Source organism: Ovis aries, chromosome 2 (assembly GCF_016772045.2).
Source record: "Ovis aries strain OAR_USU_Benz2616 breed Rambouillet chromosome 2, ARS-UI_Ramb_v3.0, whole genome shotgun sequence".
Classification (NCBI taxonomy): Eukaryota; Metazoa; Chordata; class Mammalia; order Artiodactyla; family Bovidae; genus Ovis; species Ovis aries.
The window spans coordinates 243,452,662-243,474,403 of NC_056055.1; the positions used below are offsets into that span (position 1 = coordinate 243,452,662).

General features: G+C 44.6%; 1 protein-coding gene across 9 annotated transcripts in view; it reads left to right on the plus strand.

Annotated features, from left to right (window-relative positions):
* LUZP1 (leucine zipper protein 1) overlaps window positions 1-21,742 on the plus strand; it is a 101,238-nt gene that overhangs the window by 43,903 nt on the left and 35,593 nt on the right. Inside the window, exon 2 of one of the 9 annotated variants that reach the window (XM_060411456.1) lies at window positions 1-13,883. This exon is cut by the window's left edge and continues 18,328 nt beyond it. The exons of the other annotated variants lie outside the window; for them this stretch is intronic. The gene's annotated coding sequence lies outside the window, so the exon portion shown is untranslated. The remainder of the gene's footprint in view (window positions 13,884-21,742) is intronic. 9 annotated transcript variants of the gene reach the window in all.

The following is a 21,742-nucleotide window of genomic DNA, read 5'->3' on the forward strand; positions in this document are numbered from 1 at the left end:
GAAGCACAAGCTGTAATTAAGATTGCCAGGAGAAATATCAATAACCTCAGATATGCAGATGACACCATACTTATGGCAGAAAGTGAAAAAGAACTAAAGAGCCTCTTGATGAAAGTGAAAGAGGAGAGTGAAAAAGTGAAAAAGCTGGCTTAAAACTCAACATTCAGAAAACAAAGGTCATGTATCTGGTCCCATCAGTTCATGGCAAATAGATGGGAAAACAGTGACAGACTTTATTTTGGGGGGCTCCAAAATCACTGCAGATGGTGACTGCAGCCATGAAATTAAAAGATGCTTGCTCCTTAGAGGAAAAGTTATGACAGACGGCACATTAAAGAGCAGAGACATTACTTTGCTGATAAAAGTCCATCTAGTCAAAACTATGGTTTTTCCAGTGGTCATGTATGGTTGTGAGAGTTGGGCTGTAAAGAAAGCTGAGTGCTGAAGAATTGATGTTTTTTAACAGTGGTGTTGGAGAAGATTCTTGAGAGTCCCTTGGACTGCAAGGAGATCCAACCAGTCCATCCTAAAGGAAATCAGTCCTGAATATTCATTGGAAGGACTGATGCTGAAGCTCCAGTACTTTGGCCACCTGACGCGAAGAGCTGACTCATTTGAAAAGACCCTGATGCTGGGAAAGACTGAAGGCAGGAGGAGAAGGGGACGACAGAAGATGAGATGGTTGGATAGCATCACCGACTCAGTGCACATGAGTTTGAGTAAACTCCGGGAGTTGTTGATGAACAGGGAGGCCTGGTGGGCTGCAGTCCATGGGGTCGCAAAGAGTCTGACTCGACTGAGCAACTGAACTGAATGTGTTAGTTACAGTTTTTGAAGTGTTGTATAGGCATTATCATGTTTGCATTTTAGGGCACTATTGTTAGTTGGAGGGGCAGGAGAATTTGGAAAGTGCACTGCTTCTGTGATTTCATTTGCTTTATATACATTTCTCCATAGTAATGAATCATGTTTTGATAGTTTCAATTGGGAGTAAATCCAGTATTTCTATTTATTTAAGGTATTTGCTGCACTGGGTCTTACTTGCTGCGCTCGGGATCTCTGAATTTTGTTCCGCATATTGGCTCTTTTAGCTGTGGTGTGCAGAATCTTTAGTAATGGTGTGTGGGGTCTAGTTCCTTGACCAAGAATCAAACCGAGGCCCCCTACATTGGGAACCTGAAGTCTTAGCCACTTGGCCACCAGGGAAGCCCCAACCCAATATTTTTTAAACTGAAAAAGCTGTATTTTCCGTTCCATTTTTAAAAATTATTCAAAGGGAATTGAATTAACTTGATTAATTTGGTTTTTAAAAGGTGAAGGACTGAAGAATTTGATCTTAGGTGATTTCTTGAGTTTGAATTAAAATATCCTATTTAACACTTGTGGATCCAGCAAATGTGTATCGCATGTCTTTTATGTGCCAGGCTTAGTACAGGGCGAGGGAGATAGTGTGTGGGGGGTGTGGGGAGGGGTGTGGTGGGGCTTAAGAGTCAAAGTGTTAGAATGGAAAAAGCAAGAATTTAAAGTCAAGTAGAGGGACTTCCCTTTTTGGTTATGGGTTTCATCCATGGTTCCAAAAGATCCCACATGCCTTTGGGCGGCTAAGCCGGTGGGCTGCAACTACTGAGCCTGCGCTCTAGAGCCTGTGAGCCATAACTGGAGAAGCCAGCCCCTAGAGAAGCCCATGCATGGCAGCGCAGAAGCTACGCTGCCACTTGCTGCAGCTAGAGAAGGCCCACACACAGCAGCGAAGACCCCGCGCAGCCAAAAATAATAAATACAGTAAAAAGTTGGGTAGACCTGCATTCAAATCCCAGCCTGCTACTTATTAGTTGCAAGTTGCTTAACTTTTTAGTTGCAAATTTTCTGTAGGGTTTTCCGGATTGGGGTGATGTTTATAGAGCATATAAAGTATGTGCTCTATAGGATATCGTTGCACATAATGGACGAACGTGTGGTGAGAGCTGAGTTTTGACAGAAAGTGTTTGGCTGACTTAACGTAGAATAGAGTAAGGTGGTTCTGGCTGCCAGCATACTATGTTTTGCTTTGTCAAAACTTGCAGCTTTCACGTTGGTGTTTGCCAGCAGTGTGTTTGACTTCTCGCATGGTAGGAGTCACATCATTCTTATGGAGGGTAAGTCATTTGGAAATATCTGTAGCCTAGACCTTTGAAAACTCTATTGTAGTTTAGTTGGAAAAAAATCTCACATTACTATTGGGTAGTGAAAGTCACATGGTGGGGAGCCTTCCTGGGCTGACACCTAGATTGAATTTTCTGAATGATGTCACCATCGAAAGGAAGAATTATCATCACCCAGGCTGTAAAGTCCTGTGACAGTGAGTAAATCGAATAGGACAAAAGACCAAGAACCTGCTTTGTTTTCTGAAATGGTGCTTTACTTATAAACATTTATTGAGTACCTACTATATGCTAGGCACTGTTTTGGTGCAGGGAATACAGTGGAGGAGGGGGACCCCCTTTTCTAATAGAGCTTACCTTCCAATGAGGGAAGAGTGTAAATAAATGTTAAATATAAAGTACAATGAATCTTAGGTGATGCTAAGTACTGTCAAGAGAAATAAAGCAGGAGAAACAGGTTGCAGGTTAGAGAAGGGGTGCCTATTTTCAGATAGGATCTCTTTTTTTTTAACTTAGAGACTTTTAAAACTGATTTGTTTATTATTCATTTATTTTGCTAGATCTTAGTTGTGACATGTGAGATATAGTTCCCTGACCAGGGATTGAACCAAGGCCCCCTGCAATGGGATTTCAGAGCCTGGACCGACGGGGAAGTCCCAGGTTTAGCTAGGGTGTCATGGAAGACTTCCTGGAGAGGTCTCAGAATGAAGCCAGTGAGTGACCCTCTAAGATAAGGAGCGAGGCTCTTTGATATAAGGAGTGGAAGAAGCACTGACTTGAGAAGTTGCTTTAGGAGGTCGAAGGTAGAATGACCTTAAGTGATTGAAATCAACCCGTATTTATTCTCAAGAACCTATTGAAGGGAAGGAGCAGGTTCAGTTCTATTGAAAATCAGCCTGCATGCTGTCTTTGGAATATATATTGTAGGTTGCACCACTTAAGAAAATGTACACTTTGGTGTCTAGGAGACCTAACAATTCCAACCCCCGCCCCCCCCCCCCCCCCGCAATAGTATTTTTACAGGTATAGTGTTTTTATCATCTGAATCAGGATACGAATGGGAACTGACAAATAGAAATTGGACCTCCACAACAGGTCCAGTTAACCAAAATTTATGTGGATGGTACTTGGGAATTTGCAATTTTCGCAAGTAATTCCATATCCATACTGAAATTTGAAAATTACTGTTCGTTACCTCGTTGATAGGAATCAACTTTATTTCTGGCTTAGTGGGTGGGTAGGCAAGTCCTTGCTTAGTTAAGATTCATTACTTTTAATAATTTATGCTGGAGTTTCCATTTCCTTTTATATTGATTTAATTTTTGTCTTAAATCTCTGATAGACTGTAACTTCCATATTACGATATGTTGATGAGAGACCAGAAAATGAGACTCTTTTCCTCTTTGCTTACATTGTTTTGCGTTTTCCCCATTAGCCACATCCCTGGGAAGGAGCACCCACTGAGCAAGGAGAACACTGAGTTGGCTATGTAGACTGATATGGTTTAGAACAGAGCTTGCCTACACTTAGTAGTGTTTTCATTTTCTATTAATTGAACATTAGAGTTTTTAACTTGTATTTGGTTGCACTGGGGTTTAGTTGTATCATGTAGGATCCTTCGTTGTGGTGCGTGGACTCTCTAGTTGTGGTACGTGGGCTTAGTTGCTCTGAGGCATGTGGGATCTTAGTTCCCTGTGCAGGGATCGAACCCATGTCCCCTGCGTCACAAAGATTACTCTTAGCCGCTGAACCAGGGGAAGGCCCTCTAGTTATTTATTTGTGATTAAAGTTTTTTTTTTAATTTCTTTCATAGGTCTTTAAATCTCTAATATGCAAAATGCTGAATGAAAGAGTAAAACAGAATGAGGATATTGAGAAAGTGTTTAATATGTCTAATGGTAGACACTCAATAAATAGGGTTTTGCTGGTAGTTCAAACAGTAAAGAATCTGCCTGCGATGTGAGAGACCCAGTTTCTTTCCCTGGGTTAGGAAGATTCCCTGGAGAAGGGAATGGCGACCCACTTTCAGTATTTTTTCCTGGAGAATCCCTTGGACAGAGGACCCTGGTTGGCTGCAGGCTTTTAGAAGTTGTCTTTTAAAAATGTGCCCTCTTCCCCCAGAGGATTTTATTTTTCTGTTTAAGGGTTCTTGTAGTGTTTCATCCCTGTATTTGGTTGATTTTTAAAAACGTTCGTTTGTTTACTCGGCTGAGCTGGGTCTTGGTTGTGGTGTGTGGAGTCGTCAGTCTCACTGCAGCAGGCACACTCTTTAGCTGTGGCACATGGGATCTAGGTCCCTGACCATGGATCGAACCCGGCTCCCCTGCATTGGAGTGTTTAGCCACTGGACCACCAGGGAAGTCCCTTGGTTGACTTTTGGCTTTGCTCATCCAGTGATGAGGAGGCCCTATTAGTGTGTGAATGGCAGTACGTATCTTGCTTTTAGTAAAAATTCCCCAGTGGCTCAGTGGTGAAGAATCCACCTGATGGTGCAGGAGATGCAGGAGACGCAGGTTTGATCCCTGGATTGGGAAGATCCCTTGAAAGAGGAAATGGCAATCCACTCCAGGATTCTTGCCTGGGAAATCCGATAGACAGGAACTTGGCAGGCTACAGTCCAAAGGGTTGCAAAGAGCCAGCTGTGACTGAGCACAGAGCATGGAAATTTAATATTTAAGAGACAAGCTCTTAAAATTAAGGCATTTGGAGGAGCAGTAACTGGCCCTGCGAATTGTCCTGCTCCAGCAGCAGAGGAGAATTCTCAGAGTTGGTCTCTTTGTTTGGCACCTCTTTTTTTTTCTTTCCTTTCCCATAGCCACTTGACTCCCATAAACTCAGTCTTCAGCGGAGGTATGGTGTGGCGTTAAGAGTCCTGAATTGGGAGTCTGGACACCTAGGTCTTAGGTTCAGCTTTGCGCCAAGCCTCCATTTCCTTTCCTCTGACCTTATTTTTCCTACTTTTAAAATGAAAATCAGGGAATTGCCTGGCAGTCCAGGAGTTAGGACTCTGCAATTCCACTGCAGGGGTCCAGGTTCCATTCCTGGTTGGGGAGCTAAGATCCTGCAAGCCACATAGCCTGGCCAAAAAATAAATAAATAAAGTGAAAATCAGGACTGGATAATTGACCCCCAGAGATCTTTCCAGCTCTGATAATTCTTTGATTTCATGAATCCTAGAAGGGCCACAACTTGTACTTTGCTCTCACAGCATAGGATTCTGCGTTGGAACTTTACCACAGTGAAGGCTTTTTCTTTTTTCAGGGATAATGTTTCTGAGAGTATACATTTTATAGATAAGCCAGTTTTTGTTTTGTTTTAAAGAGATGCGTGCGTGCCAAGTCGCTTAGGTCGTGTTCGATTCTCTTCGACCCCTTAGACTATAGCCCACCAGGCTTGTCTGTCCATTGGATTCTCCAGGCAAGAATACAGGAGTGGGTTGCTGTGCCCTCCTCCAAGGGATCTTCCCAACCCAGGGATCGAACTTGCGTCTCTTTAACGTTTATGCCCATTGGCAGGTGGGTTCTTCACCACTAGTGCCACCTGGGAAGAGATAGTAAAAGGTTAAAAATAGGAGTTAGAGAACATCCCTGGTGGTCCAGTGGTTAGGGATCCGCCTGCCAGCACAGGGGACTTGGGTTCCATCCTTGATCCAGGAGGATCCCACGTGCCGTGGAGCAACTAAGGCCACACGCCACAACTGCTGAGCTTGTGCTCTAGGCGTAGCTACTAAGCCCGTGTGCTGCACCTGCTGAGGCCCACGGGCCTAGAGCAGAGCTCCGCAAGAGAAGCCCCGCAGTGGGAAGCCTGAGCTCTGCGGTGAAGAGCAGCCCCACTTACTACTGCTAGAGAGGGCCCTCTCGCAGCGACGGAGACCCATCACAACCACAAACAAATGAGTGAAGTAAGAATGGAGAAGACTTGAAAGTTGGGTCTTTGGAAAGGAGCTGTTCTGCAACAGCAGGTGCTTTGTTAGGTCCATAGAGGGTGGCCGAGTATTGTGGCATTCTCTTGATGCTGTTGCAGGGAAAATGGGGCCATGAGGAAGTTCAAAGTCCGTGTTAGTTTCCACCTCTGGAAAAGGCTTTCCTGTTATCAGGGCTTCACTGATAGCTCAGTTGGTAAAGAATCCTCCTGCAATGCAGGAGACCCCGGTTTGATTCCTGGGTCAGGAAGATCTGCTGGAGAGGAATAGGCTACCCACTCTAATATTCTTGGGCTTCCCTTGTAGCTCAGCTGGTAAAGAATCTGCTTGCAATGCGGGAGACCTGGGTTCGATCCCTGGTTTGGGAAGATCCCCTGGAGAAGGGAAAGGCAACCCACTCCAGTACTCTGGCCTGGAAAATTCCATGGACTGTATGGCTATGGGGTCACAAAGAGTCTGACACGACTGAGCAACTTTGACTTGGAAAAGGAATGCTGGTTTATCTCCAGGACATGAGAGGAGGAGAGCTTCTGATGATTCGGGCCCCTCTCTCGGCACTCTGTAGTTCCCTGGTCACTCAGTTGGTAAAGATTCTGCCTGCAGTACAGGTGACCCAGGTTTGATTTCTGGGTCGGAAAGCTCCCCTGGAGAAGGAAATGGCATTCCATTCTAGTATTCTTGCCTGGGAAATTCCACGGACAGAGGAGCCTGGTGGGCTACAGCCAGATGTGACTTAGCAACTAAACCACCACCACTCAGCACCTGATGACTAGAAAGTCTGCAATTTAACCCTGACTTGTTTGATTTAGGTTATGGAAGTTTGTTTCCCCTAAAAATGTCATTTCAACCTAGAACAGACTAATGGTTCTTGTGGGATACTCAGGGCTCTTTGGGTATGCATTTGTCCCCAGAGGAGGCTTGATGGCTGTATTGTCAGATGATAAGGTACAGTCTTACTCTGTGCTGGAAACCATTCACCCTTAAGCTTTATTTTTCTAAGCGGGTGGAGTTCCTTCCATTTCTGCCTGAATGAAAAGCATGTACCAACTTCCTGATCATGCCCTGTCTTGTCCTTCATTTTTCCTTTGCTTTTCATTATTAGCTGCAGCTCAGCCCATCGTCCATTTGTGGCTCAACACAGGGCAGGGGCCACAAAGCTTTGTACATGCTTGTTGTTTAAAAGCTTGAGTTGGAAAAAGGGTTTATGTCTCTTGCTGCAGTCACAAGGTTAGGATGAAGAGAGAAGCTGGAGGACATGGGGAGACTTGGATCCAGTAAAACACTCTGGATGAAGGATTTGAGGACATGGAATTTTGGGTTCCTGACAGGGCAGAAATAGTTGAGGAATGCTCCCGATTTGATAAATAGGTTATTTTTAGCTTGCTGAAAAAGAGTAATTTCATCAGTGTAGTGGAATCTTGCAGTTGTGTTTATAATCTAAACTAATCGGCTTAGGTTGTGCCAGAAAAGTGTCAGGTGGCAGGCTCGTTTCCTCCTCACCTTGAGTGCAGCCGGGTTTAACTCCTGCAGCCCTGTGTCTGGACTTCAGGACAGTGGCTGGGGTGGAACCGGGGGGAGGGACAGCTACTGCTGATCTGGCTGCTGGTAGAGGAGAGAGAATTGTGAGGTAGCTTCCTGCCCTAATGCAAGCTCTTGGGCTCTGGAGTCTCTGCTGTGGGTGGCGTGCAGTGCTTAAAACCAGCGATTCCTTGTGAGACCCCCCCCAGCTATGACTTTGGGTGGGACTGACTTAGAATCAGACTTGTTTTTTTTCCAGTTAATTTGGCATTCTGTTTCCATTTCTCCTGGTTCTTGGTGACTTTATCCTGCTTTAATGATTTTTAGTGAATTTTGGGCTCTCAGTTATCATTCAGTCAGCTCAGTATTACTGAGTTCCCGCTCAGATGTGTGCTTTGTTTTTTAGAGACTCTAGATTTTATATGTTATTATGTTTAGAATGCCAACTTGCTAACTACTTAAAACTGTTTAATATCTTAAGTAATTTTAAAAAGTGTTTACCTTTTTAATTTTGGGAAAGGCCGTTTATGTAAATTACAAGGTCAGAAAAACATGGTCCACTTTTGGTTTGGGTACTGTGTGCTCATTTATAGGAGACAGACCTGCCCAACTGGAATAGGTGACCTTTGCTCTTGAAGAATTTGCTGTGGTGAGGAGAAAACGTAGACAGTGCAAATTGTTGAAGAAAATATAAAAACAAGTACAACCTAAATCCGCTATGCATAACTGCTTGCTTGCTGCAGGCGTGTTTGGTTAGTAGGCTCACTCCTCCATGCTGGAACAAGTCTTGCTCTTACCTCTAGCTTTACACACAAGGACATTAGCAAGAAGCTGTTGAGTATGGCTGTTTGTAGACATGAGATTTTTCTCCTTAGACTCGATTTATTTTTTCTTAAAACGTAAAAATAATCCATATGACTGATTCTCATAGGGACAAGGAAAATTTACAAGGTAGTCAGCTCTGTAATCTTGCCTGGAAAATCCCATGGACGGAGGAGCCTGGTAGGCTGCAGTCCGTGGGGTCGCTAAGAGTCGGACACGACTGAGATTCTGAGCTATATAAGTACATGTATACTTACAAGAACAAAAGTATAGGCACTCATAATTTGCAGCTATTTTAACTAATGAACATTTAATGAATTATTATTGTGTGCCAGATTCTATGCATATGCTTTGATTCAGAAACAAAATATATAATCCTGGCCTTTCAAGAGCTCTAGGTTTGGTGGGAGGAGATAAACCCACCAGTAGGTAATTACAGTACAGAATGATAAGTGCTGTGCTAGAGATAAACCTAGGGTCCTTCAAAAAGGCTTGTTCTTACTTGATCCCTCTCACCTTCCTCTCCAAACTGTTTAAAAATTGAAGAGATCTTAGCGGGGCCTCGGAGAAGGCAGTGGCAACCCACTCCAGTACTCTTGCCTGGAAACTCCCATGGATGGAGGAGCCTGGTAGGCTGCTGTCTGTGGGGTCTTGAAGAGTCAGACACGACTGAGTGACTTCGCTTTCACTTTTCACTTTCATGCATTGGAGAAGGAAATGGCAACCCACTGCAGTGTTCTTGTCTGGAGAATCCCAGGGACGGAGGAGCCTGGTGGGCTGCCGTCTATGGGATCGCACAGAGTCGGACACGACTGAAGCGACTTAGCGGCAGCAGCAGCAACGGAGCCTAGAGAAAGGAAGCAGTTTGTGGAAGGCCATGGCCATAGCTAGTCAGAAGTGAAGCTGGAACTAGAATCTGAGTTGTCATGCCCACTATCTCTTTCAGCTGTATTCCTTTTTTTAGCTCTGTCAGCGCTGACTTTGGTTTTTTCCTCCCTTGTTCTGAATTCTTACTTTTAAATTTCAAAAAGTACCCCTCGCTCACTCCCTGTACCACCATCTTTCCAAGCTTCAGTTTTATTTTTTAATTGCCTTGTCTCACAGTTACTATTGAAGTAGAATTAGGAAGACCTGGGAGTCTTAAGTTTGAGCCTGTTGAGGTAGATCATGTAGTTGGGGATGGACAGGGAGGCCTGGTGTGCTGCAGTCCATGGAGTCGCAAAGAGCTGGACACGGCTGAGTGACTGAACTGAACTGTGGAGGTAGACGAATGTTTCTTAGCATTGGTTGCACATTAGGATTGCTTCTAGAGCTTTTATAAAAATACGATACCTAAGATTCTGATTTTTACTCCAATATTTGTTTGTTATTGAATATATCTATGCTGAAGTACACAAAAATACTCAATGATTTTTATATGTGTAAGCAGTCATGTGAGGACTACTCACATCAAGATATGCACTGGATCAAAATACATAACATTTCAAAACTCCAGAAGGCTCCCCCATGCTTGTTCCTTATCAGTTACTGGCTGCCTAAGTAATCACTTGGACTTCCCTGGTGGCTCAGATGGTAAAGAATCTGCAACGCAGGAGACCTGGGTTTGATCCTTGGCTCAGGAAGATTCCCTTGAGAAGGAAATGGCTACTCACCTCAGTATTCTTGCCTGGAGAATGCCATGGACAGAGAAGCTTGGTGGGCTACAGTCCATGGGGTTGCAAAACGTAGGACATGACTGAGTGACTAACACACTTTCAAATAGTCACGTAGTCTGACTTCTGTCATCATTGATTCTTTGCGACCCCATGAACCGCAGCATGCCAGGCCTCCCTGCCCATCACCAACTCCCTGAGCCCACCCAAACCCATGTCCATTGTGTTGGTGATGCCATCCAACTATCTCATCCTCTGTCGTCCCCTTCTCCTGCTCCCAATCTTTCCCAGCATCAGAGTCTTTTCAAATGAGTCAGCTCTTCGCATCAGGTGGCCAGTGGAGTTGGAGTTTCAAGCTTTAGCATCAGTCCTTCCAATGAATATTCAGGACTGATTTCCTTTAGGATGGACTGGTTGGATCTCCTTGCAGTCCAAGGGACTCTCAAGAGTCTTCTCCAACACCACAGTTCAAAAGCATCAATTCTTCAACCCTCAGCTTTCTTCACAGTCCAACTTTCACATCCATACATGACCACAGGAAAAACCATAGCCTTGGCTGGATGGACCTTTGTTGGCAAAGTAATGTCTCTGCTTTTGAATATGCTGTCTGGGTTGGTCATAACTTTCCTTCCAGGGAGTAAGTGTCTTTTAATTTCATGGCTGCAGTCACCATCTGCAGTGATTTTGGAGCCTAAAGAAGTAAAGTCAGCCACTGTTTCAACTGTTTCCCCATCTATTTGCCATGAAGTGATGGGACCAGATGCTATGATCTTAGTTTTCTGAATGTTGAGCGTTAAGCCAACTTTTTCACTCTCCCCTTTCACTTTCATCAAGAGACTCTTTAGTTCTTCACTTTCTGCCATAAGGGTGGTGTCATCTGCATATCTGAGGTTATTGGTATTTCTCCTGGCAATCTTGATTCCAGCTTGTGCTTCTTCCAGCCCAGCGTTTCTCATGATGTACTCTGCATAGAAGTTAAATAAGCAGGGTGACAATATACAGCCTTGACGTACTCCTTTTCCTATTTGGAACCAGTCTGTTGTTCCATGTCCAGTTCTAAATGTTGTTTCCTGACCTGCATATAGGTTTCTCAAGAGGCAGGTCATGTGGTCTGGTATTCGCATCTCCTTCAGAATTTTCCAGTTTGTCAAAGGCTTTGGCATAGTCAATAAAGCAGAAATAGATGTTTTTCTGGAACTCTCTTGCTTTTTCAGTGATCCAGCAGATGTTGGCAGTTTGATCTCTGGTTCCTCTGCCTTTTCTACAACCAGCTTGAACATCTGGAAGTTCATGCTTTACATATTGCTGAAGCCTGGCTTGGAGAATTTTGAGCATTACTTTACTAGCGTCAATATGAACTTCAAAGATTGATTCTCCAACCTAAAAATCAGAGAGACTGACACGAAAAAGCAGATATGATCTCTTCCTTGTTGAAGTTTTTTTCGTGGGGAACTGTCGACCTGAGATTTTCTTTTTTAATTAGCTGAACAAAATTGAAGATTAGAAAATAGGTCATACCAGTTGAGATACTTGAGGTGTAATGAAAGAAAGCTGTAAGGGGTTAAAAAATTAAATTTGCACACAGCATAGGGAGCAAATGTTAAAATACTTATACTGGCCAGATACTGGTGTGCCCTAAGGGTGGCCAAAATAAAGCACAGCAGGTAATGGTTTCCTATATGAGGGAGCCCTAGGGCGGTTCCTCCTAGTTTTGGCCAGGTGGTTCGGTCGCTAAGTTGTGTCTGACTCTCTGTGACCCCATGGACTTGCAGCACACCAGGCTTCCCTGTCCGTTCTTTGAGTCAGGGATGCCATCCAACCATCTCATTCTCTCTTGCTCCCTTCTCCTCCAGCCCTTGGTCTTTCATAGCATCAGAGTCTTTTCTGGTGAGTCAGGTCTTTCTCTCAGGTGGCCAAATTATTGGAGCATCAGCTCCAGCATCTGTCCTTCTCGTGAATATTCAGGGTTGATTTCCTTTAGTATTGAGTGGTTTGATCTCCTTGCAGTCCAAGGGGCCAAGAGGCTTCTCCAGCACCACAGTTCGAACAGTTGTCTCAAGGATCTTCTAGCAATTAGCCATCACATCCCTCCACCCACCAGGGCTGCATTGTTTAAATTATCTTATTTTAACTAACTCATCAGCTGTAGGTGCTCAGTGGAGTTTTTGTGGGAAAATGATAATGTAGGTCACTGGCATGGACTGAAATGTTAAATCCAGTTCACGAAACCTGGGGAAGGTTAGAGCATAGGGTGTGAGGTGCTGTGGGCTCAGATTATTGGAACTAGGAGGACCCTTGGGTCTTGGATTTTACTCATCCCTCCCTCTTAGGCTTTTTGTTACAGAGAGTTTGAAACTTAAACAAAAGGAAACTTCATAACAAATTCCCATGTACCCACACAGCTGAAGAGTTATAAACTTATGGCCATCTTGTTTCATTTTTATAATTTATACCCTCATCCACTTGACCCCATCCTGTATTATTTTGAAACCCCATCCTGTATTATTTTGAAGCAAATTCCAGACATCATATAATTTCATCTGTAACCATTTCAGTGTGTATCTTTAAATAAAAGTTAACTTAAAAAAAAAAAAAGTAACCTGGGAATTCCTTGGCAGTCCAATGGTTAGGATGCCATACTCTCATTGACAAGGGCCTAATTTCAGTCCCTGGTCCGGGAACTGAGACAACCCCCACCACCCCGCACCCTGCTCCCCGCCCCAAACTGCACGGTGCAATCACAAAAACAAACAAAAAAACCAACCAAGCAAACCCACAATTTTAATTTCATATCAAAAAGTTAATAAGAATTCTTTAATATCATCAGATATCTAGCCATTCAACTTCTAATTACTTCATCAGTGTAATGATTCTGTTTTTTTACAATTTTAATGTGGTCCATACTTTGTGATTGGTATGCCATTTAAGAATCTTTTAATCCATAGCTTCTCTCCATCCACCCACCCTGTTTTGTTTTGTTTTTTAATACCAGAGTGTCTCTGTTATATGTTGCCATATAACACAATTTAACAGCATAAAACAATATGCATTTATTATATCACAACTTCTGTGGGTTAGGAGCCTGGGCAGGGCTTAGCTGGGTCCCCTGCTTCAGGATCTCATACCGGGCTGCAGTCACCTCATCATGTGCCAGCTTCAAAGTTCTCTCAGTGGTCATTGGCAGGATTCAATTCTTCTGGGGTGTGGGACTGAGAACCTCAGTTGTTTGTTGGTTGGTGGGTGGTTGTGAGCATTCTGAGTCGCTTCAATTGTGTCTGACTCTTTGTGAGCCTATGAACCGTAGCCCACCAGGCTCCTCTGTCCAAGGAATTCTCCAAGCAAGAATACTGGAATGGGTTGCTGTTTCCTTCTCCAGGTGATCTTCCTGACCCAAGAATCAAATCTGGGTCTCTTATATTGCAGGCAGACATTCAGTTCCTTTCCACATGGGCCTCTCCAGGGTAGCAGCTAGCTTCATCAGATAAGAGGTGGAGAGAGAGGGAGTGAAGAGCAAGAAGGAGCGAGAGACAGGCAGCAAGAAAGAATTCAGTCCTTTGTGCCTAACCTCAGAAATGACTCTCATAACTCTTGCCGTTTTCTGTTACTAGAAGCAAATCATTCGGTCCAGCCCACACTCAAGGGGAGGAGCCCCCATGGAACATGGAGAGCAGGAGGTGGAGACCGCTGGGAGCCGATTTGGAAGATCGCTTCCCTTCTAGAGATGAGCTTAGAGTCCAGGCCTGCTGCCTCTGCCTTTTGACCATGTTATTGATGCCACTGGGGAGAAAAAGTGCCTCTAAGCCCTGCATTCCACTTGCTTCTATCCATGTAATAACTCTGTTATATAATTTCCTTCTATGAAGTCTGATAAATGTCATGTTTATTTACGTCAGTAACCATTGGCAGTTGTTAAAAATCACAAGTAGGATAGGTTGATTGGCTCAGAGGTTGATCAATATAAAAAAATCTTAAGAAATGAACTAATCACCAGTTCTTAAGAAAATACTGTGTTTCCCATTCTACCAGGCTTAGGGAGCTACAAAAGGAATATGAAAGGATAAGATAGCATATACTTACTGTGTGGAATCGACAGGAAGTGCAGAAAATGAGAAATCAGCATTGAGTCAATTCAGCCAGTACTTTTTGAGTGCTCTCTGTGTACAGACCTCCATGTTAAGTGCTGTGGGGAATGTTAAACTCAGTAAGACAACCTTCTGCTCTCTCCTTAGGAGATGATATGAGATAAAGCTTCAATGCAGGGTAGACTGGGAATTACTCGAGTAGCAAGAGGAAGTGCTTTGAAAGGTAGGATGGAGAGGCTTAGAACATCCAAGCCCAAAGGGCCCTTTCAGATCAAGTCTAACGTCTTTTACTTTTTTGGGGACATGGAACAATTTAGTCAGAGAAGTTCAAGAAACCTTGCTAAGATAAGGGAATCATGTGGAATTAGAAAGAATATAGATTTTTCAGGTGCTAGGGACAGAGGGACTTGGGTTGGAGATAGGTAGCCTTGGGTCATAGAACAGAGTACAGCAGAACTAGGGACGTTTTCAGTCAAACTTACACCTAAACTGGGGTAAACTCTGTAACTGCTTTGTGGACCTATCATATAACAATAACCGCATGTCATAGTGTGCAAAGTACTTTCACATTATTTCACTTGATACTGTCACTCTTGTAGTCACGGCAGATGGTTATTTCTGTCTTAACAAATGAGGAAACTTTGAGTAAAGTTTTTCTGAGTAAGAGAATTAGAGTAATTCTCTTCAAGGGTCCAGAACTAATAAATGGGAGAAAGGCTAGGACCTAGGATCCTTCTGTACATCCCAGTATGTCTGTATGAGTGTTTTGTTTATTTTTAATACTGAAGACATTGGCTTGACACTTGTTGGCAGGCATGACTTACTAAAAGAGCATGATACAGAGACACAGCCTCAACTGCAAGAAGGAGCTTGGAGGGGGTCATGGGAGACCCTGGCAGGGAGCCTGACCTGTTTCTTCTCACTCAGGAATCCTCCCTGCCCTTTGAGGTGTTGCTTGGTTACACCTCCAGCCCCACCCATCCGCCTTTTTTTAGCACTGCTTTAAAACTCTATAGGTTGGAACTGGGCAAGTTAATTTCTCAAGCTTCTTCCCTTTTTCCTGGTGTACATAGAGGAAAAGAGAGACTAAATGAACTTGGGCAGGGGATGTAAGGTTTAATCAGAATGGTAATGAGAAAAAAATTGAATTAACATTTGTAGCATGTATTTGATGCTAGGCCTGTGTGCTTAGGCACTTACATAACTCTTACAACAAACACTCCCATGAAGTTTGGATATTATCATTTCTGTATCCACTTGGAAACAACTGAGATCGTGAGATTTAGCCCCTGACCTGATAGGAGACTGAATTATAGTGGGAACCCAGATTCCCAACTCCTAAGACTATGTGTGCTCTTTCCATTATAGTGTGTTGCCCGGGGAGCAGGCAGGGTGGAGAGGGAGTGTGGAAGAAAGACAAAGGGGAGTGCTCTCGGGGCTATAAAATGGAAAGAGCCTTCTTGGTGGGGTAGAAATAATGCCCCCCTCTCCCCTGTTGTGCCTTGAAGTTAAAATGGCAGCAGAAAGCCTTTAAAACGCAGGCCTTTTGGTAAGAAAGCCCAGTATTCTGTTCCTGACAACACTTAGTGAAAGAATATAGAAGGGCGTTTTTATCTTGCACTGTGGTGAGGGAGATGAGATGTACATGTAAACAAAAACTTGTAGCGACTCTAGGCATTTCAGAACCAGTCTGAGGCAGGCGGTGTCCTGAGCTGGGTGCGAGCGCGTGAAACTTCTGGGTGGCTTGCAGCGTGTGAATGCCGCAGTGCTGCTTGGATGAGTGACCCAAGAAACAAAGCAACTCTTTAAACAGAAACAGAACAACTCTTCTTCCTCAACCCCACATTCTCTCTAATCCATCACCTTTGCTTCCAAATAGCCAAACTTTTCAAGAAAAAAGCTGTCTATACTCGCTGCCTCACTCCCCGCACTCAGCCTGCCCCCGTCTGGCTTCTGCTCTTAGCGTTTCAGTGCAACGCCTCTTACTCAGGTCACTAGTGTTCTCCATGAAGCTGAATTCAACAGACACTTTCCGTCTTTAATTTTCTCGGTGAAGATGACACTGTTGACCACCCAGTTTTTCCGGAAACAAGCCCTCTCTTCTCTTGGCTCCTGTTCTTCCTCGTTGTTTTTGCAGGCGCATCCTCCATTCTTCAGCTGTTAAGTGCTCTGCTCTCCCAGGCCCTCCTCTCTCCTTGTAGTGGACGCTCTCCCTCGGTGATATCATCCGCCCCATTGACTTCAGTAGCCACACCCCTTACACATGACTCATAAATGCATGTCTCCAGCCTAGATCACTTCCCTGTGCTGAAGATTCATCTCTTTATTGTCAGACCTTGGGGATACCGTGAAGGGCTAACCGAAGGTGATGTTAGGGGTGGGGAGGAAGAGGCAAGCAATGAACAAATAGACAAAGTGTCAGATAGGGTGGAGTGTTAAGCTGAGCATAAACTAGGGTGATAGGTTAGAGGGTGAGAGCTACTTTAAATCAGCTGGTCAAGTCTTCACAGAGGTGGTGAAATTTAAGCTGAGTCTTTAGTGACCAAAAGGAGCCAGCTGTATAAAGGGAAAAGGGAACGGTGCAGAGACCCTAAGATGACAATGAACAATGTGTGTGCAAGGAACAGGAAGTGAGGAGGGAACCTGGTGGGAGATGAGGTCCGAGAAGTAGGGGCCAGATTATGTAGGGTCTTGTAGGCCGTGATGAGGACTTTGGATTATACTAAGTGAAAGGGAAAGCCATTAGCGATTAGAGTCTTGATCTGATTAAATTTTTAGAAATTTAATTCACCATTATGTGGTGAATGAGGACAGCTGGTAGCAGGGAGACTTAAGGAAAGGCTACTGTAGTTGGTAGGGTGAGAGTCTAGGTGTTTGGACCAGAGTGCTTATTTGGAGTGTGGAGGGCAGGGGGACAGAGGCCAGAAAACCTGAAAGTAGAGTTGATGGGACTTGCTGGTGCATTTGCATGCAGCATGTGAGGGAAAGAAGAATCCAGGATGATTCCAGGTGTTTGGCCTGGACAGTTGGGTGGATGGTGTGGCTGTGAACTGAGATGGGGAAAGAGGAATGGCATTGGGGAGAGAAGAGTAGACAGCAAAGACCAACAAGAGTATAAGAAGGTTTTTCACAAAAATGGCACCGAAGGTGAAGAAGGAAGCCCCTGCCCCTTCCAAAGCCAAAGCAAAGGCTTTTAAGGCCAAGAAAACAGTGTTGAAAGGCATCCACAACCACAAAAAATAGAAGATCCAGACGTTGCCCACCTTCCGGTGGCCCAAAACACTGCAGCTAAGGAGGCAGCCCAAATATCCTTGGAAGAGCCGGCCCTTGGAGAAACAAACTTGACCACTCACTACGCCATCATCAAATTCCGCGGCCCCCACCCCCCCCCATCAGCCGTGAAGAAAATAGAGAACAGCAGCACCCTGGTGTTCACTGAGGATGTCGGGACCAGCAAGCACCAAAGTAAACAGGCTGTGAGAAGCTCTAGGACCCTGATGAGACTAAGGTCAACACCCTGATCAGGCCCAACCTGAGGGAAGGCATTTGATTGGCTTCTGACTAGGATGCTTTGGCTGTTGCCAACAAATTGGGATCATCTAAACTGCGTTCAGCTGGCTAATTCCAAATATAAAAGTTTTCAGTAAATTTAAAAAATATATGAGACTGCATGGCTCTGATGTTGACTAGATGTCTGGGTAGGGATGTCAGGTGGCTTGTTGGATATGCTGCTGGAGTTTGGGGGGTGGTCACTGCTGGGGAAAGCTTTTGCAGCCATTGTGCTTCAAAAGTGCTGGGACTGGATGAGGTTACCCAGAGAAATGAGGTTCCGGATAAAGCGGCTCAGGACTGGCCCTTGTCGAGTAGAGGAGCAGCCATCAAAAATGAATAACAGGGAGCCAGTGGAGTAGGAAGAAGCTCAGGAAAGTATGATATCCTGGAATTAAGGAAGAAAGTGTTTTTTGATGGAGAAAGAGTGGTTATTTGTGTTAATGCTATTTAGAGGTCAAAGAGATGGTCTAGAATTTGGCAACACGGAGGCCTTTGACCCTTATGGACAGTTCTGGGGTGCTGAGGGTAGAGGACTGGTTGGAGTGAACTGAGAGGAGGAGAGAGGAGGAACAGAGTGTAGACAGCCTTTCAAGAGAAGAGACATTGGAGCTGGAGTGGCGGAGGAAGTGAGCTCGAGAGAGTTTATTCTTTTTCTTTTTTGGTCTTGTTTTTTTAAGATGAGAAATCCTAGAATCTTGCTTCTCAAATGTGGCCTTGGATCTGAAAGTGTGAGGTAAAAGTGCTAGTCGCTTGGTCGTGTCTGACTCTTTGCGACCCCATCGACTGTAGCCCGCCAGGCTCCTCTGTCCAGGGGATTCTCCAGGCAAGAATACTGGGAGTGAGTTGCTATTTCCTTCTTCAGGGGATCTTCCCAACCCAGGGATCAAACCCAGGTCTTCTGCATTGTGGGCGGACTCTACCATCTGAGGCTCCAGGGAAGCCCATGTATGGGAGTACTATGTATGGTCTGTGCATAGCTCACTTCACACATGACTCACTGTTTGAGTTCACCAGTATCCTTACTGGTCTACCATTTGAGAAGTCCACTGATCATGTGCTTGGATGTCACAGCAGTGTCATGTTGCCACACAAATGTCTACATACTTCCTCTCAATTGCTGTACCTATAGTGGTACAGAAATAGTCAAATGGTTATTCCAGTAGTCATGTATGGATGTGAGAGTTGAACCATAAAGAAGGCTGAGTGTGAAAGAATCAGTGTTTTTCAACTGTGGTATTGGAGAGTCCGTCCCTTGGACTGCAAGGAGGTCAAAGTTGTCAATCCTAAAGGAAATCAATCCTGAATATTTATTAGAGGGACTGATGTTGAAGCTGAAACTCCAGTACTTTGGCCACCTGATGCAGAGAGCCGACTCATTGGAAAAGACCCTGATGCTGGGAAAGACTGAAGGCAGGAGGAGAAGGGGACGACAGAGGACAGGATGATTGGATGGCATCACTGACTCAATGGACATGAGTTTGAGCAAGTTCTGGAGATGGTGATGCTTGGTGTGCTGCATCCATGGGGTCGCAAAGAGGTGGACGTGACTGAACGACTGAACAGTATCATACTGGTAACAGTTTGTGAGCCAGTGCCAAATTTGTGGGTCAAACTTCAAGTGGCCAATTTCTTGAGCATATTTGTATGCTGCTGGACGTGAATCTTTAAAGAGAGCAAACAATGATGTAAGAGGGAGTGGGGATAACTGTATATGAAGCTAAGAGGAAACCAGAGCCATAGTAGGTATGAAAGGTTGTACTTTATATACCAGTGGAGACTCTTCATTTTCGCAGTAGGGGAAGCAGAATGCCGGTGTGTGGGTAGATTTGAAGTTAGGGAAATGATGGTCTGACTGTTGCTTCTTGGTTTTGATACTGTTTCAGATTTGACTGGGGAGCCACCTTGATGTCAACTTGTTATTTAACAAAAGTTCCATTTCAGCAAGGATACATGCATATCAGATAAAGAACACAGTAAACTGGATACTACTGGGTGTTGCCTCTTGGGGACAGGGTTATTAGCTGCTGGGGGCTGGAGGTTTATCGGGAGGGAAAAAAGGTGTGAATCATTTTGGGGAGTAGAAAAGTGACCCTACTAAGAGAAATGTAGCAGGATTGCTGACAGCGTTGAGAGAACATTGTTGGAAACTTGTGGCGATCAATTTAAAATCTCATCAGTCAATACGGTGATGTTTTCTCTAGAGATACACGTTAGTTTATAATTCAGATGCCTTGGTGTGGGCCTGGAGAGGCGGTTAGTTTGATTTAACAAGGACTGAAGTTTTACTGGTTGAATATGAAGAGGGGAATGCGCAGGACTAACCGGGAGGGATGTAATCCCGTTAAGTTTCTTAACGTTACATCTATTTAGTACTGATAATAGTGTCTGTCTCACAGAGTTGCTGTGAGGATTAAGTCAGTTCATATAATGGCCCCGGACAGGGCCTGGTGCATCGTGTGTTCGCGGGGGCATCATGTCATGCGCCCTGTTCCTGCTGCTTCTGGACCCCAGGACCCGCCTCCTTTCTGATCTCTTGGCACCATCTTTACCTCCTTCATCTGTTGTTCATACTGAAGGCAAAGTGATCTTGAAATGTGTACATTTCAAAAGTTATCTCTTTTTAACACTTAGTTGACTTAAACTATTTCGATAAAGACGCAAACCCGTAATTTGGGCTCCAGGGGCTTACATGGTATGCCTCTCTCCAAATGTCTCCCGCCTCATCGTGTCTCTTGTGTTTAATGTCTCTCCCTTCTTTGGTTTCATAGACTTACTTTAGTTCCGCTAGCTCAACTGTGCTTCTGCTTCTACTTGGAACGTTCTCACCCTGGTTGGAGCTTTCATAGACCTACGCCAGCGGGTCACTTTCTATTAATGGCATTTTCATGTATTTTGTATTTTATATGATTCTTTAGTCCTCTCCCACATGGTCTAGCAGTTAGGATTCCTGGTTTTCACCCAGGCGGCCCGGGTTTGACTCCCAGTGTGGAAAGGAGGAACTTTCTGGGCTTCCCAGGTGGCGCTAGGGGTAGGTACAGCAGGAGTCATAAGAGACGCGAGCTTGATCCCTGGGTTGAGAAGATCCTCTGGAGGAGGGCATGGAAACCCATTCCAGTATTCTTGTCTGAAGAACCCCATGGACAGAGGAGCCTGGCGAGCTGCAGTCCACGGGGTTGCAGAGAGCAGTCAGCGCTTAGAAAAGTATCGTATTAAACAGTAAATGCCTTGAAGACAATCTGTTTCTACTCACTGTTTTATTCCCAGTGCCTGCCCCAGAGCCTAATGCATTGTCAGCCAATATTTGAGTGAATGAACAAACTACCCATCAACCTCATGAAGGTTTGTGACGTTTGGACTGTGGATCAGGACTGACTTTTCTTTGGGTGAGATCTGAGAGCTGATTGCTTAGAGAGTTATAATGGAGAGGAGAAAGCAAATTTTGGGACAGAAATAGCTAGGTGAGACTCCACTTATCAGTTACCACTTATTAGCTCCATGACTTTGAACCTTTAATTTCCTCTCATTTACAAAATCAGCGTGATGGTATTTTCCTGATAGGGTGACGGTGAAGATTAGGTTACAGAAGCACTTCGGTTCCTGTCTTCTTGGGGTAATTTCTGCGACTCGCTGTTGAAGTGCATCCACCATTGTTGTTGTTTAGGTGCTCGGTCACGTCCAGCTCTTTGTGACCCCATGGACTGTAGTCCATCAGGCTCCTTCAGTCCATGGGGTTTCTCAGGCGAAAATACTGGTGCGGGTTGCCATTTCCTTCTCCAGGGGATCTTCCTGACCAGGGATCAAACCTGCATCTCCTGCATTGGCAGGCAGGCTCTTTACCCCTGAGCCACCAGGGAAGCCCATTTGCCATTACTTGATGCAATCCTTGTGGCTCCTTGATGCCCTAATGATAGGCTTCTAGAGGTTAAAGGCAGCCAGCATGTTCTTCTGAAGCAGCCAACTTTGTTAAAGCAGGTGACTAACCAACAATTTCAGGCATGTGGTTCGGTTGCTAAACCCCACAAACATGGGCTAATTGCAAGGAGGCCTAGTCTC